The sequence below is a fragment of the Leopardus geoffroyi genome, chromosome C2 (genome assembly GCF_018350155.1).
Source record: "Leopardus geoffroyi isolate Oge1 chromosome C2, O.geoffroyi_Oge1_pat1.0, whole genome shotgun sequence".
NCBI lineage: Eukaryota > Metazoa > Chordata > Mammalia > Carnivora > Felidae > Leopardus > Leopardus geoffroyi.
In genome coordinates this window covers 98771391-98787673 of record NC_059333.1, presented here as the reverse complement: position 1 = coordinate 98787673, position 16283 = coordinate 98771391, and the positions used below count along the sequence as shown (strand labels likewise).

At 36.7% G+C, this 16283-nt stretch overlaps 1 pseudogene; it reads right to left on the bottom strand.

Moving 5' to 3' along the window:
* Positions 1–683: 683 nt before the first annotated feature.
* LOC123576154 lies at positions 684–2029 on the bottom strand (annotated as a pseudogene).
* Positions 2030–16283: the final 14254 nt, after the last annotated feature.

Below are 16283 nucleotides of genomic sequence, written 5' to 3'. Positions count from 1 at the left end.
CCAAACACACACACATGCACACATGCACTGAAATCACCCTGAATTACACATCTCACAGCAACAACTATAAATAGGTGCAAATATTTCCAGAATATTGTCCATTTTATACGGGTATGCACTTGAAAAAAATGGACTTTATAAAGCATAGGTCTAAATAGGTCCATCTAGACCTACCTTACTTTCTGGTTATGTACTTTACTTTGAAATCCTTTAATGATGAACAATTTTTTTTAGTCTCTTTTTTTTATCACAAACAAGAGTCTAACATTTTATCACAAACAAGAGTCTATTGCCATTTCACGTACAAACTTCTGGAGATCACATGTATAATGTCTAGGTAATACAGAGAAAAGATCATAGTCTTTAGAGTCATAAAACATTTTATTTCAATTACAGTTATATCATTTGCAATTTAAACAATTTTGGCCAAGTAGAACCAAACTTTCACCATCAATAGATAGGTGGCAATAATAATCCCTTTACAGGACTGTGAAGATGGGATGAGATAAAACATACAAAATCTATTTTTTTGAAACAAAATATTAAATTTATTCAAAATGGATGAAATGGAATAATTTCAGCTATGGTTACCATGCCATCAAAACCTATTAAAACCTTCCAAAAATTTCATAATTCAGTCCTAGAAACTCTTGGAGCTGTGAGAATTTCCTGTTAGAAATGTGACCTCTACGAAAGCTCCCAGGAAATTTCAGAAAAATACAGTCTTCTGTTTTAAAAGTTGATTGATTTGCCAAATGATGCAGCCAAGTTTGCTTCTCTAAATGCTTCTGATAAGGTCGGGTGCGCATGGCAGACTCTAGCTATATCTTCACAGGATGCTCCTCACTCCAACGCAAGAGTGGCTTCATTTATCATTTCACCAGCACCTGACCCGAGAATATGTGTTCCCAGTGCCCTGTCCATGGATTTCTCTCCCGGAGTCTTCACCAGGCTGTCTGTGTCCGCATTGGTCTTTGCCCTGCTGTTGGCAGCAAAGGGGAACTTCCCAACGTTGTACTCTATACCCTCTTCTTTCAACTGCTCTTCTGATTTTCCAACCCAAGCAACTTCAGGGTGCACGTAAATCACAGATGGGGCACAATTGTAGTCAACGTGCACAGCACCACCAGCCACTCCTTCAACACAGATAATGCCTTCATCCTCCGCTTTGTGAGCCAGCATTGGACCGGCAACCACATCGCCAATAGCATAGATATTTGGAATTTTAGTCTGGAATCTGGTATTGACTGGAATTCTACCTCCAGGCTTTAGTTCAATTCCAAACTCTTCTAGTCCCAAATTCTTAGTAAAGGGTCTTCGGTCAATGCAAACCAAGAGCATATCACACGTGATAACTTCAGTTTTACCACCAGAAGCACCTTCAATAGAAACATCATTTTTTCCATCTGATTTCTCGGTAGCACCAGTAACTTTTGTATTCAATTTAAATTTAAATCCTTGTTTTTGAAGGATGCTTTGAAAGTTTTTAGATATTTCCATATCAATTTTAACTCCACCAACATGACCTAAAAACTCAACTGCTGTCACCAAGTCTTTGCCAAACTGAGCCCAATTCTACACCTATTACTCCTGCACCAATGACAACCATCTATTCTGGAACTTATTTTTTAAAGATAAAGCACCTGTAGATGACACTATTGTATCTTCATCAATCGTGACTCCAGGAAGAGGAGTAACTTCTGAACCTGTAGTTATAAGAATGTTCTTGGTATCGATAACTTGAGTGCTGCCATTGGCTTTTGTAGCGGTGACCTGATTTTTGACCATTATCTTTCCATATCCATTTATGTGAACAACCTTATTCTGTTTGAATAAGTGGGCAATTCCACCAGTTAAAGCTTTTACCACTGTACTCTTCTGCTCGATCATCTTCTCTAAATTCAAGTGAACTTCAGACATTTCAAATCCCCTAGATGCAAAATCTTTTCCATCGGTCATATGGTAATAATGACAGTTATTTAATAAAGACTTACAAGGAATACAACCAACGTTCAAGCACGTTACACCAAGTGTTAAAAACTGACAACTTTCTTTGGATATGTGAGACTTGGAGTATAACTGTCTCTGGATAGCATGGTAGGTGAATGTAAATGTAAATGCCAACTATTTGAGGTACTTATTCCTTTATGTTAACCATTCTTATATTGCTATAGCATGTGTTTCAGATGCTAGGCCCTGGCCAGTCTCCTGGAAATGTTTTTAGCTCTTGCTGAGTTTGTCACCTGGTACTCATATTCAGACTAAATATAATTTCAGGTCCCATTCTCTGCACTTTGTCCAGACACAGTTATCAGGGCTTTCTTTTCAGACATGAAAGTGTTTTGGCTATCTATTGCTGTGTAATAAAGCACCTCGAGGATAAATGGTTTAAAACAATAACAATTTTATCTTTAATATTTCTGTGGGCTTGCTGTGCTCAGCGGGTGATTGTTTCTGTGTCATGAAACATGGGCTGGGCTATAGTCATCTGTGGGCTTGGTTAGGCTGGACCACCTGAGATCGTTGATCACATGACTGGCAGTAGAGGCGGGATCCCAGCAAAAACAAGTAGCCCATCTGGCCTATCAACCAGAGCACCCTCACATGGGTTCTACCTGGGTGCTCACAGTGTGGTGTCCAGCATCTAAGAAATGTTTCAAGAGTGTCATTTCAAGGTAAAGTCTTCATAAATCTAGGCCTGTAACTGGCACAGCATTCTATTCTGCCATATTCTATTAATTAAGGAACTCAGTGGCCAGCTCAGAATGGGCAATCAAGTCAACCTGTCAATGGAAAGAGTGACAAAGAATCTGTGGCCATTTTTAATCCACCATGCACGGATATATAATAGCCAGATTGCAAAAATGTATCATTAAAGTCCCAGATAGTGGTTGTTATGTAAAGTCATTGGCTTTTAGGTGGGTATTTTTCCTCTTTTTGTACATTTGTCTTTGAATTCTGCCTGAAATTGTGTAATCTTAGGATGGATTAAATCAGAGTAGATTTCCCTCTACTGCAGGACACTTTGATGACTCCTTATCCTCTTAGATCTATTTCTCCTGTCTAACACAGCATTATTTTCCTAATTAGAAAAGAAAACTGTTAGGAATAAAGTTTATCAATATCATTGAATGTAAATTCATTATTAACTCTTAGATTAATCATCCAAATTGACTTGGACCCTATCAATAAGAGACTGATGTTGGCCACTCTGCTTTAGAGTAACTATGGACCTAAGGCTTCCTTCCCATTTGAAATAATATGTAGAATCCAAAAAAAAAAAAAATCACTGAATGTTCTTCATAACTTGGAAACCTATGCCAAACTAATTCCTTACCAGATATTTTACAAAGAAATTTAAGATCCATGGCTCTTCAAATGCATACATGTAATCTGCATCAGTTCTTTTTTTTTTTTTTTTCAACGTTTATTTATTTTTGGGACAGAGAGAGACACAGCATGAACGGGGGAGGGGCAGAGAGAGAGGGAGACACAGAATCGGAAACAGGCTCCAGGCTCTGAGCCATCAGCCCAGAGCCTGACGCGGGGCTCGAACTCAGGGACCGCGAGATCGTGACCTGGCTGAAGTCGGACACCCAACCGACTGCGCCACCCAGGCGCCCCTGCATCAGTTCTAATCAAACTGAAATTTGATAAAACAAATTTTCTTCCTGGTAGATGTAGTAATTCTTATATTGCAGAGTCACACCATCTGTTGTAACAACATCATTTTGGGGATTTCTTGGAGAACATATTTACAAAATCACCCTATATGCTTTTAAAATGGAAGCCACAATGGTAGAATTTAAATGCATCAAATTTGATGTTTATCATTGCCTAAAGAAAGCCTCAAGCCATCTCTATCTGCCAAAGAAACTAAAGCAGTGGTTTCTAATATAAATTAATCAAGAGCTGTCACAGAGTCTATACCATCTGTCATCACATAACCCCAAGTCTTCACTTAGCACTGAAGTTCAGGAGTTTCACCCTCTCTAGATTGACTCATTTTGGGATTCCATAGTGTATGCAATCAGTAAAAACTGATACATGCACACTGCAACACTCATAGTATGTCTGATATCAACAAAGCCATTCCCAAATATTATCTCACTCTGCTAATTGTTAAAGGTACTATGGCTGTTATACATTCTTCCACTTGACACCGATCACATAGCGATATCATCAAAACTGTCCTGATAAGCATTGCCTTCCCACAGGTTGTTTCTTCAGCCATTGAAAAAACCCATTTTGTCTGTGGTATGACCAAGAGAACAGCTCATAAGAGACACCTGGGCACCTGTTCACTACAGTTCCAGATAAGAATCTGGAAACTAACACAGAGATTCAGTTCTATTTCATCAAGATTCAGACATTACACTGATGGTGAAAGTCAAAAATGTAATTTCTGGAGCAAGAAGAAAACTGAAAAACAGTCTAATCATTTTGTAAAAAGTCCACTTACTGTGTAAGCAGTTCAACATACCACATCAGTTTACTAGTTATCAGAGACACTACTTAGTTAAGATTTCACCCTCGCGTATTTAAAATCGCCTGCAAAGCTTTTAATAAAATAGGTACTTGGGATTTATATCCCCTGTGTTTCTGATTTAAGCATAAGATTTGAAAGTAAATATATAACTTCAGCAGACCCTTAGCCACAGGGCAAGTGTATCAACAATTAATAATTACCAGGGTGGCAATATCAGGGATAGTAAATTGACTTTCATTCATTCAGTAATAATTCAATTTTAGCATCACCCATTTGCTAACCCTGTTGATAGAAGAAGCTCCTACGGTATCAGGATTTAATTTATGCTAGAATATTTTAATCACCAGCTTATCAGAAGGCAAACTTACTTAAAACTCATTTAAAACTTTTCTTTAAGTTTATTTATGTTTATTTGGAGAGGACAGAGATAGCACAAGTGGGGAAGAGGCAGAGAGAGGAACCCAAGCATGCTCCCTGCTGCCAGCATAGAGCCCATCATGGGCTCAAACTCACGAAACCACAAGATCATGACCTGTGTGGAAACCAAGAGTTGGATGCTTAACTGACTAAGCTACCCACACACCCCAAAACTTATTTAAAACTTAAAGAAGTTATGCTTGGGTACCTAAATTTTATTTTTTAACAGGAAGTTATCACTTTCTAAGGCTAACAAATCGATACTATTAGATTTGCACAGCAAAAAGAGTCTTTGTCAAAATAGCTCCAAAATAAGAATAGCCATCCCAAACCTTCCTAAGTTTACACAATTTCTATCACTGTTTTCTTCCTTGGAAGACAACCACAGCAAAGCTGTTTCATTGACTATTGTCATTATAAGAAAATGCCAAAACATCAATCAGGTATTAACATACAGTATAAGAGCAAAAGCTGCTAGCATATTGAAATACATGCAATGCACTATTTTTTTTTTAACCAGTGATGCTTTCCTTGTGGTACAAGAGAAGCAATTAGCCAAAGATTACCTGATGGCACTAGATGTACACTATTAAAGAAAAATGGTATCTACAGAATTGAATTATACAAAGATGGGCAAGAGCACTCCTTTTTTTTTTTTTTTTAATTTTTTTTTTCAACGTTTATTTATTTTTGGGACAGAGAGAGACAGAGCATGAACGGGGGAGGGGCAGAGAGAGAGGGAGACACAGAATCGGAAACAGGCTCCAGGCTCTGAGCCATCAGCCCAGAGCCTGACGCGGGGCTCGAACTCAGGGACCGCGAGAACGTGACCTGGCTGAAGTCGGACGCTTAACCGACTGCGCCACCCAGGCGCCCCAAGAGCACTCCTTTTTAAGGAGTTGGAATGTCCACAGTCAGAGCTACAATTCAGCCTTTCAAATCACTATAGAATGCAAGCCTTTTTGTGATGTACTTTCTAAATTTTTTTACACTTCTTGAAGCATAGTTGATCTACAGTAACCTATTAGTTTCAGGTGTACATCACAGTGATCCAGTATTTTTATATTTTACAAAATGATTCCCATGAGAAGTCTAGTTACCATAATTATGTCACCACCTATATACTGCTAGAATTTACTGCCCTGTATTTGTGATCACATGCTCTCCCTCATACTTGGAAGAATAGTCTCTAAGATTCTAATGTTGAATCTTGATTCTTCTATCCTTTGGTTGTTTCCAGATTATGCTGTAGCAAGTTCCATGGGAGATCTAACTCATCACTTTCAGCCTATAAATTACATAGTTAGCTTCATGGAACCCTAGACTGACAGGTAACAATGAGAGTATATGCAATAGGAAAAATTCCAAAGAATTATGTTCTATTGACAAGCTGTCAAAACAAATGATATCCCCCCAAAAGATTACACTTTAAAAAAATTAAGTTGTTATTAAGGATAATAATCATCAAGTCTTGCTGTACTATTAGCATTGCATTATAATATTGTTTGCATGAAAATTGTAGGAAATAATACTGACACGTAAGGATTACAGTAAGTGTCCAGATATACGATATAACAAGTTACATAGTCCCTGTTTCTGTATAGAAAATAGGTAAAATGCCTTAGTTATTTATCCATATTAATTTTCAAGGAACTTATCAAAGAAAAACTTTTTTATGCCATTATTTTCTTTGATAGCCACATGTTAAACAAGGGAGTCAAGTAATATCAGTAGAGTTTTTATACTTTTTAATATAAATTTCTATTTTCAGGTTTCTCTCAGACTTATCTATGAAATCATTAATTTTTTTAATGTATGTGTGGGCAAATATATTTCATCATGATTATTTTCATTTCCTTGATCTTGGACCATCATTCTAGCTAAGTTAACTCTGTTTTCCATCTCTTTAAAAAAATGTATCTTTCACTATATTTTTATTAAAAATTTTTTTCTTTCAGTTTTATTAAAATAATGACATGTAGTACTGTATAAGTTTAGTGACAGCATAACTTGATATGTATATTACAAAATGATTACAATAAGCTTAGTTAATATCCATCATCTCATATAGATATATTTAGAAAGTAATTTTTTTTCCTCGTGATGAGAACTTTTAGTATCTACTTAGCAATTTTCAAATGACCATACGGCCGTGTTAACTATTATCATCTGTTGTACATTACATCTGCAGTAGGTATTTATCTTATAACTAGAAGAATAAAAGAATTTCTATCTTTTCTTCATATTTATTCTTGAGAGAGAGAGTGTGAGCAGGGGAGGGGCAGAGAGAGGGAGACACAGAATGTGAAGCAGGGTCCAGGCTCTAAGCTGTCAGCACAGAGCCCAATGTGGGGCTCAGACTCACAAACCGTGAGATTGTGACCTGAGCCAAAGTCAGATGCTTAATCAACTGAGCCACCTAGGTGCCCCATAGGATTTCTATCTTTTTATCACCTTCATCCAATTCTTCCAAACCCCACCCCCACCTCTGGTAACCACAAGTCTGATTTCTGCAAGGAAAACTTCTTCAGTTTTACATTTTACGGTTTTGTACATATCATTATTTCTAATAACACTACCTTTGCCCTACTTAAAATAAGGATTTCTTTTACATGAGAAATCCTACCTGAACTATCACCATCAAGACTCATTTACCTAAGATAAGGCACTTGTTCGATGAAATAAGTAATAAGAATGATCATTTCTCCATCTCTCAACATGCCATTCTTTGACCAATTATCCTAATCAGTACTACTGAATTACTAATCAAGTGATACCTCAATATTTTCCTCAATCATCTTTACCCAGACTGACTGGCCTTAGAAGATATGTATAAACATGTACATACACACACACACACACACACATACACACAAATACAAACAACACACATAATCTAGATGTTTCTGTCTCTAACTCCTGTCATAATCATTTTTACCATAAGGGTTCATCTTTTCTGGTTCTCTAGGACTGATGGAGCTGGACTAAGGTAAATGTCTGTATCCATGGCACAAGTATTGCAGCACAATCTGTAAGTACCATGTAAGTTTCAGTGTATTTATGCTATTTTAGAAAAATCTTGCTAATCAACCTTGAAGGTATTATTTCCAGGAATAATTGCTTGATAAAAACAGGGCCATTTGAAGGATCTGTTCTAGAAGATTGACATTGATTTTTCTGTAATATTATTAGAGAATTAACCAAGACCCAAAAGGGAAGGAAAACATAATAAGCCTTTTCCAGGCATCTTAGTTACTTGAAGAGGACATATATCTGGCATGACAAAAATAAATTTTCAGAATTGCTTTCCCTTTGGTTTGCTGTATTTATTTACATGATTTAATGAATGTGAATATAAGGGCTTTATTAATCCTAAAGAGAGAGAGAGACCTCTTTTTTTCTTATCTGTTTTGTTACAGACACATGAATATCCTATTATGATAGTGTAAAACTTTTATTTATAACATTCTTGAAACACTGGGGGTGGAGACAAGAAAATTAACAGTAATTTTACTTATTAGATTTGAAGGTGGAAAAAACAGATTTGAAGGTGGAATATCTCCTTTAAAGGGCAATTAAAAACTTGTTTGTCTAGATCCTGTGACTATAAGGAATGTTCAAAAAGTGAAAACCATAAAATACCAGAGGTTATGTTTTAGGAATTGGAAGCTTAAATGAAAAGAATCTTGTCTAAATGGCCCCATTTAAAATTATGTCAGGTTTCCAACCAAATAGCAGAAATAAAAATACTTATCTGATCTGAATGGAAACACAAAGCTTTAAAACTCACTGGGCAAAAGCATGACTGGTTTTTGAGTTAGGTATTTTGAGCAATTCATTAAAACTTCAGCCACTGGAATTATTAATGACAAAATGTACCTTCAAAAGTATTCTAGCCCTATCTGGCTGCCAGGGGTTATCTCTGTCACACAGGATTCAGAAGTCTGGGCAAGTCTTTCACTTGGTTAAAAAAATGAAAGTAAAGATCATTTAGTAGGAGTGCAGGCAGATTCAATCTTTCTGGAAAGCAATTTAATGGTATTTATTTTAAAACATAAAGCTTTTTAAGTGTGTGTTCACTTTGATTTTGTTTGGGTTTTCCCAAATGAAGAGAGAGAAAGAAAAAAAATACTGAGACAAAGTTTCAGACACTGGTATGTGATTTCAGGAAGCACATAAGAGAGTGGGGAAGCGGTATGGAGGCAAGGGAAGCCAGGGTGTGTTGATGAGTAGGTTACCTCTGTGGGCAACTGGGATTCAGTCTCACTGGGGACCATCTGAGAGACTGGAATGTACCTCATTATACCACTGAGAACTCATGAAGTTGGCAGATTTACCTACCATCTCTCATTCTTTGTGGATTGAGGGTCACTCCAATGAAATAAACTCTCTGGTTCATCTGGCTCTATGATGCGAAGTAGACTAATTACCACATTGACTCTTAGGCCATCAAGACTCAGGATATCCTCACACTGCATGGGAATTATATGCAGATGGCCACCTGGGTAGACAAAGAAGACATGAGTACGGTTGTCTGCTATGCCCTTTGACCCAGAAAATCACATGTAGAAATTTGCTCTTCCATCATGCCTCTCACAGTGAGAGCAAATAGGCTTTGCTATAGGCACATGGTTATGTAAGAAGTCAGTGGATTTTTGTTTAATGTTAGATTCTGTCAAGAAGCCATTTCGTCCTACAATCAATTCAAATTTCTATCAAAATTACGGTCTATTAACTAATCTGTTTTATGAACATATAATCACAGCACATCCTGCTATCATGTGATGCCTGACAATATGACCAAATGAATATTCTTAGGAAACTGAAGAGAATCTCCACAGAGTTGCCAGATTTAGCAAATAAAAACCGTGGGACACTCAGTGTATTGTTTTCCCGGGCTACTATATCAAAGTGCCACACAGTAGGTCCCTTAAAACAAAAATTTATTTTTTCACAGTTCTGAAGACTGAAAGTTTGAAATCAACATGGCTCTGTCTCTCTATGCAGCCTTCAGAGAAGGATCCTTCCTTGATTCTTCCAGCTTCTAGTGGTTGCTGGCAATTCTTGGTGTTCCTTAGCTTATAGATGCATCATTCTAATCTCTGCCTCCACCTTACATGATCTTCTCCTCTCTATATCTCTGTGTCTGTTCTTCTTATAAGGACATCAGTGATTAGATTTAAGGCCCACCATCATTCAGGATGACCTCATCTTAATGTGATTACGTATGCAAAAGCTTATTTCCAAATACGGTCACATTCACAGGCACGAATTTTGATGAAACCTATCTCAACACTGTACACCCAGTTAAATTAGAATTTTAGGTAAACAATGGATATTGCCCCCAAATATTGCATGGGGCATACTTATACTAAAATTTTTTGTTTACCTAAATTTTAAATTCAATTTGATTTTTTGGGGGGAGTGGAGAGAGAGCACACACATATGTGCATGTGCACGTGAGTAGGGGAGGAGCAGGAAGAGGGGTAAGAGAGAGTCTTAAGCAGGCTAAGTAGGCTCCATAGTCAGCAAAGAGTCCAACACAGGGCTCAATCCCATGACCCAGGAATCATGACCAGAGCCAAAATCAAGTCGGATCCTCAACCAACTGAGCCATCCAGGTGCCCCTAATTTGATGTTTTGTATTTTTATCTGGAAAACTTACTCATAAAGAGTATTCAGACTCTTCAGCATTACCTCATTTCTACATGGCTTTTGAACAGACTGTTTCTGAAACTGGAGCTTGAAATTAATAAAAAGCATCAAAGATTCTCAGGTTATCCTGAGGCTTGAAGTCTAATCCACTTTCTTTAAATAATTACATAAATATACGGATTAGTCTTATTTGTTGTTTGCCCCATTTTCCATTGGAGTCTGAAGTTTTGATGAATTCTGCTTAATAAGTATTGAGCTATTCACAATATATAAACATAAGTGTGAATATTGAGTATGGGCACTCAGTCAGATGGTAGAAAAAGAGAAGATGTGCTTCCTGCCCCCAGAGAACTTACAAGTTAGTTCTACAATTTGATTTTTTAATTTTTATTATTATTTTTTTAAGTAGGCTCCGTGTCCAGCACAGAGCTCAACATGGGGCTTGAGCTCATGACCCTGAGATCAAGACCCTGGGATCAAGACCTGAGCTGAGATCAAGAGTCAGACACTTAACCAACTGAGCCACACAGGTGCCCCACAACATAGCTCCAGTGGTAAGCAAGTCACCTTCCAAACTGCTGCCAAGACAGAGTATGTACCACCAAAGGTGTATAAGCAAAGTAGAAGGAACCTCAAACTAACTGCTTCCGCTCTGGAAGGCTCAGGTCAGATTTCATGGAGAGATAACTTTGGAATTAGGCCTTAGAAGATCAGTAGGACAGAAATGTGAAGTTGGATGGAAGATAATATTCTCAGTAAAGAGAATAACTTGACCAAACATCGGAATCTGTTTAAGGATAAATGAGTTATCTAATTCAGTGGTTCTTAAAGTTTATTGTCTCTCAGAGTCCCCAGTATCCTGAATTCCTGGAGTTCCATCTCAAAGAATGCTAATTCAGTAGGTCCAGGATCGTTCATTTTCTTAAAAAAAAAATTCCCCAGGAATTAAAAAGTGTAATATAGACCCAAATGGGCAATATCTCAAACACAAAGTTTATATTTGGTTCACATTACAGTCCAAGGTCAATTTGGTAGGCTAGGGTCAGATTTGGTAGGAGTATATTGGCAGAGGAAATCTATTTTGTATTTCCATAACACAAGTTATTTTTAGATCCACTCAATGATCTGAGAACTTTTTTAGCCAAGATGATTTTTCATTAATACAAGTACCTTCCTTCCTTCTTTTCATAAATAGTAAAAAAAAAAAAAAAAAAAAAAAAAAAATTTCCTGTTACTCATTCCCCATGAAACAGTTAAAAAGCCAAAGAATAATTCCCATTCCAAACTAATTTGTAAATGCCCCATTACTGATGGTTTCCAATTAGTAACACAAAATGAAGAAGACCTAATGTCCTCAGTTCTAAAACACGAACAAAACTGTGCTAATTGGTTATTTATTTTAGCTTACTGATAGAAACGAGTCAGGAGCACATGAGGTAAATTGCACTAAAATAGAGAAACTGGCTAACTTTTTATGTAAACCACTTAAAAAAGTGTCTAAAAATAAGTGTAAATCACTAAAAATACCAGTGTGAGTCAAACTCCAGGAAATGCAGACTGTTGCTTGTTGTGTCTCTGCATTTCAAATGATGTTTAGGAGAAGAAAAAAAAAACCTACTTCTCAAAAAAGACAAAATATGCAACTCTACACATAGGAATGTGAACTTTTAGAGAGAAGTTTCCTGACACCATGGAAATGCTGAAGGTGTCTAACTAGAAGATTTCTTGTTCTCTTGATTTTAAGAAGGTCTCACTGCATTCGTATGCCATGCATCAGTTTCTCATAAGCAGAACACCAAGAATGTATTAGTCTGAAAAGGTCAATGAACTACCTCTCATCTACACACTTGGTGATGATAACTACCAGTGCCTGCCCTGTTGCCTTTGGTCCCTAATAATTGTGATGGATGGAGAGGGATGGGGCCTATTGTTAGCAGTACCTCTACTATATTGGTAACCAGTCTGACACTTAAGAATGTCACTGGAGATATCCAAGGTCACAAGGCTTCCTAGTGAGAGAAGCATGGCTTGAACCTGATTTGCAATCCTGATTAATACTCCCTTGGTCTTCTTATCACTCTATAAAGTTCCAAATTATTTCAGGAAAAGCTTATCCTCAGGAAATAATGTACCAAGTAGAGAATAGGCAATTGTTCTATTTGCTTCAGATTTGTGAGAAGTATTATTAGGTTGGATTATTTGTGAGAAGTAGTATTAGATGTGGGTTAAATAGCTGAGAAGCAGTTATTGAAGATATGCAACCATTGTTAGGATTTAATATCTCTGTGGTTTTGTTTTAAAATACTTAGTAAGCTGAACTAATCAATATGATCAAGTAACAGTCTATGAAATTCTATTTTAAAGCAAAGCTGTTAAAGAATCCAAAGATAAAATCAGAAACGAGGAAGCCCCTGCTAGTAATCCCCTTTATCATGTTAATGAAATTCAAACCAAATCATGATGAACATTCAGAAATGAAGGGTTTAAAAAGGAAAATGTGAAAATTGACTCTGCAGAGTTTCATTGAAAATCAAGTCTTAATAGCTGTGTTTTAAGATCATGAAAATGGAGGGTTATTGGACAGGCTTTTAACCATCATAGCAATAACAAGGTATCACTGTCATCAAGTAACATTGTTTGCAGTGAAAAGTGTGATGCATATTTTACCATTCTTAGTTGAAATAAACTGTCAGTATTATTATGCCCCATAGAATCAACCCAATAGCTTCCTATTCAGACCATCTTAAGGAACCTGTGGCTTCAATAATTCTCAACTTTGAAGGTTCTTCAGCAAACAGACACAAAAGCTGAATTTCTAACAATAGGGAATAGTTAATTGGATTATGATGTTTCCTTACACTGGCATATTATCTCATGAAGAGTTTTTATCGACAAGGCAAAAATGCTCATGATCTAATATTAACTGCAGAAAAATCATAAGAATTGAATTAGTTTGTGAGGGCTGCCATAGCAAAATACCATAGACTGGTCTAAACAACAGAAATTAATTACCAGTTCTGGAGGTTAGAAGTCAAGATCGAGGGGTCAGCAGGCTTGGCTTCTTTAAGGTTTGGGCCTGCAGATGACCACCTTCTTGCTGTGTCCTCACATGGCTTTTCCTCTGTGTGGGCTCACACCTGCTGTCTCTTCCTCTGCATATAAGAGCACCAGTCCTACTGGATTACAGCCCCCTTCTAACAGCCTCATTTCAATTTAATCACACCTTTAAAGACTTTGTCTCCAAATAAGGTCACATTCTGAGGTACTAGGGGTTGGGACTTTGCCACATCAATTTTGGGGGAGACAAAATTTAGTCCATAACACCAATTATATATAGAAAGGTTTTTCTCTGGTTATATGTGTGTATATTTTATGATAAAAACTAAAAGGAAATACAGCAAAAAGTTAACAGAATTAAATGAGTAGGGAGAGGATTTTTTTTTTTTTTTCCAATTTACATCCAAGTTAGTTAACATATAGTATAATAATGGTTTCAGGAATAGAAGTCAGTGATTCATCACTTACATATAACACCCAGTGCTCATTCCAGCAAGGGTCCTCCTTAATGCTTCTTGTCCACTTAGCCCATCTCCTCATCCAACACCCTGCCAGCAACCCTCAGTTTGTTCTCTGTATTTAAGAGTCTTTTCTGGTGTGCCTCTCATTCTGTTTTTATACTATTTTTGCTTCCCTTCCCTTATGTTCATCTGTTTGTATCTTAAATTCCACATATGAGTGAAGTCATATGATATTTGTCTTCCTCTGACTTATTTCACTTAACATAATACCCACTAGTACCATCCACGTTGTTGCAAATGGCAAGACTTCATTCTTTTTGAAGGACAAGGTTAATATTATTTTCATCCTTATATTCTTCTGAATTTTAAAGCAATGCATGCTTATTTAAAGAGGAATGAATCAAATTACTATTTGAATCAATTACAAATGAATCATTAAAAATAACAGGATTATCTGATTAGAGGAATACTGTTAACGGTAAACCAAAGGACTTCCATACTAACCTATCTATATCAATGATTATCTTTCTTTTTTTTCTTTCATTTCTTTTTTTTTTTAACTATGAACTATTTCTTCAACAAAAGTCTTAGGCAGTAGCTCAAGATATAATATTGGCAAAAGGAGAACTACTCTAGTTGATGCAAGGTCATTTTCTTTGTAAACTATAAAGAATTCTGTTGCCCACAGTAAATTTTTAAGTACTTTGAGGGCATAGAGTAAATCTCACTCATCTTTGAAATTTTAGTCCCTAGCATAGTGCCTTCAACTGAATGTGTACTCAATAAATATATCAAAAGACAAGACACTCAACTATCTCATAACTATTCTTTAAATAAGAAGACAACAGAAAGTGTACTAGATTTGAGTCAAAGTAATTTTGTTCAAGCACTTGTTCTGCTAAATATCACATGGGTAACTTTCAGCAATCCACATAAGTTCTCTGTGCTTTGGTTTCCTCATGTATTGGTAACAAAGAAGAAAAATCAATCTTCTTAGCTGGTCTAGGTTCAGGGAGAGAATTGCCTTTGTTTAGCAAAGGTCTGTGATAAGACACTAAGACACTTGGGATAAAAGATAAGATTCTAAGAACAGGAGCCAAGACAGGAAAAAAAAAAAAAGAAAAAAAAAAAGAAGGCTTAGTTTCTTTGCACAAGAAAATGAGATAAATAGATAAATTTGGTCGTTTGGCTCTTACTATTGAAGGGACACTGTGAAGAGAAAAAAAAAGTCAAAGAAGAAATAGAAAGGGGAAGAGAGAAAGATGACAGCAAGATGGTGAGAGTGTGGGGGAAATGTGAGATATTCCAAGCATTAGAAATCTCTGTGGCAAGCAGGAGAAAGGTTTAATGTACAATTTTAAGTTGTTTGCTATGTAAGGTGCAATTCTCTTACACTGGAGAGCTCTCTGTTATTGTTGATGGTAAACATTGGGAGATGTGGAAGAAGAAGGGGTGACTCATGAGAAAGAGCAAGTCCATCTCCAGAGTGGAGAAAAAGAACTAAGGCAACCAGGAGAAGGCAAGGCAGGAAGAATTTACAAAAAAACACTTTAGGAAGGACTTGGACTTCCACAAACCTGGATCGATCTTGTAAAATCTTAAGTGGTTTTGAGTTCTGAAGTGATAGCCTGGGTCATATGTTAAATGGGATCATTAGGTACTACTGCTGACTTTATAGATTTACTTTATCAATCAAATGAGATAATAACAGCTGGTATTTATACAGGACTTATTATATATGCTAAGCACTTTTGTAAGTGCTGTAAATATTTTTATTCTTTTGCCCCTCACAATGTCATAAGGCTCCTATTGCACATTTTTTTCTGCACTTTATAGGACAGTAGAAGTAACCTGCCCCAGTTCACGTAGCTAATAAGTAATTGATAGAGGCAGGATTCAAAATCTGTACTAACTACACTGTTATAGCCCAGAGTAATACAATAATGTGTGTAAACTGAACTATACTGTAAGTAATGCAAAGCATCTGTCTGGCACTTAGATTGAGCAATCCCAGCTAGGAAGAGAAAGAGTGGGAGAAGTATATAGGAATTGTGCCACCTGCCTTAGTAATCACCTCACAGGTGTAAGTTGTATAGGCTTTCCTAGGATGGCTTGAAACATCCTTCTGCTTAACGTCATGGAGATTGTGCCTGACATCAGAATTCAGCCACAAGGAGTGATTGGAGTTGAAATCCAGTATCCAA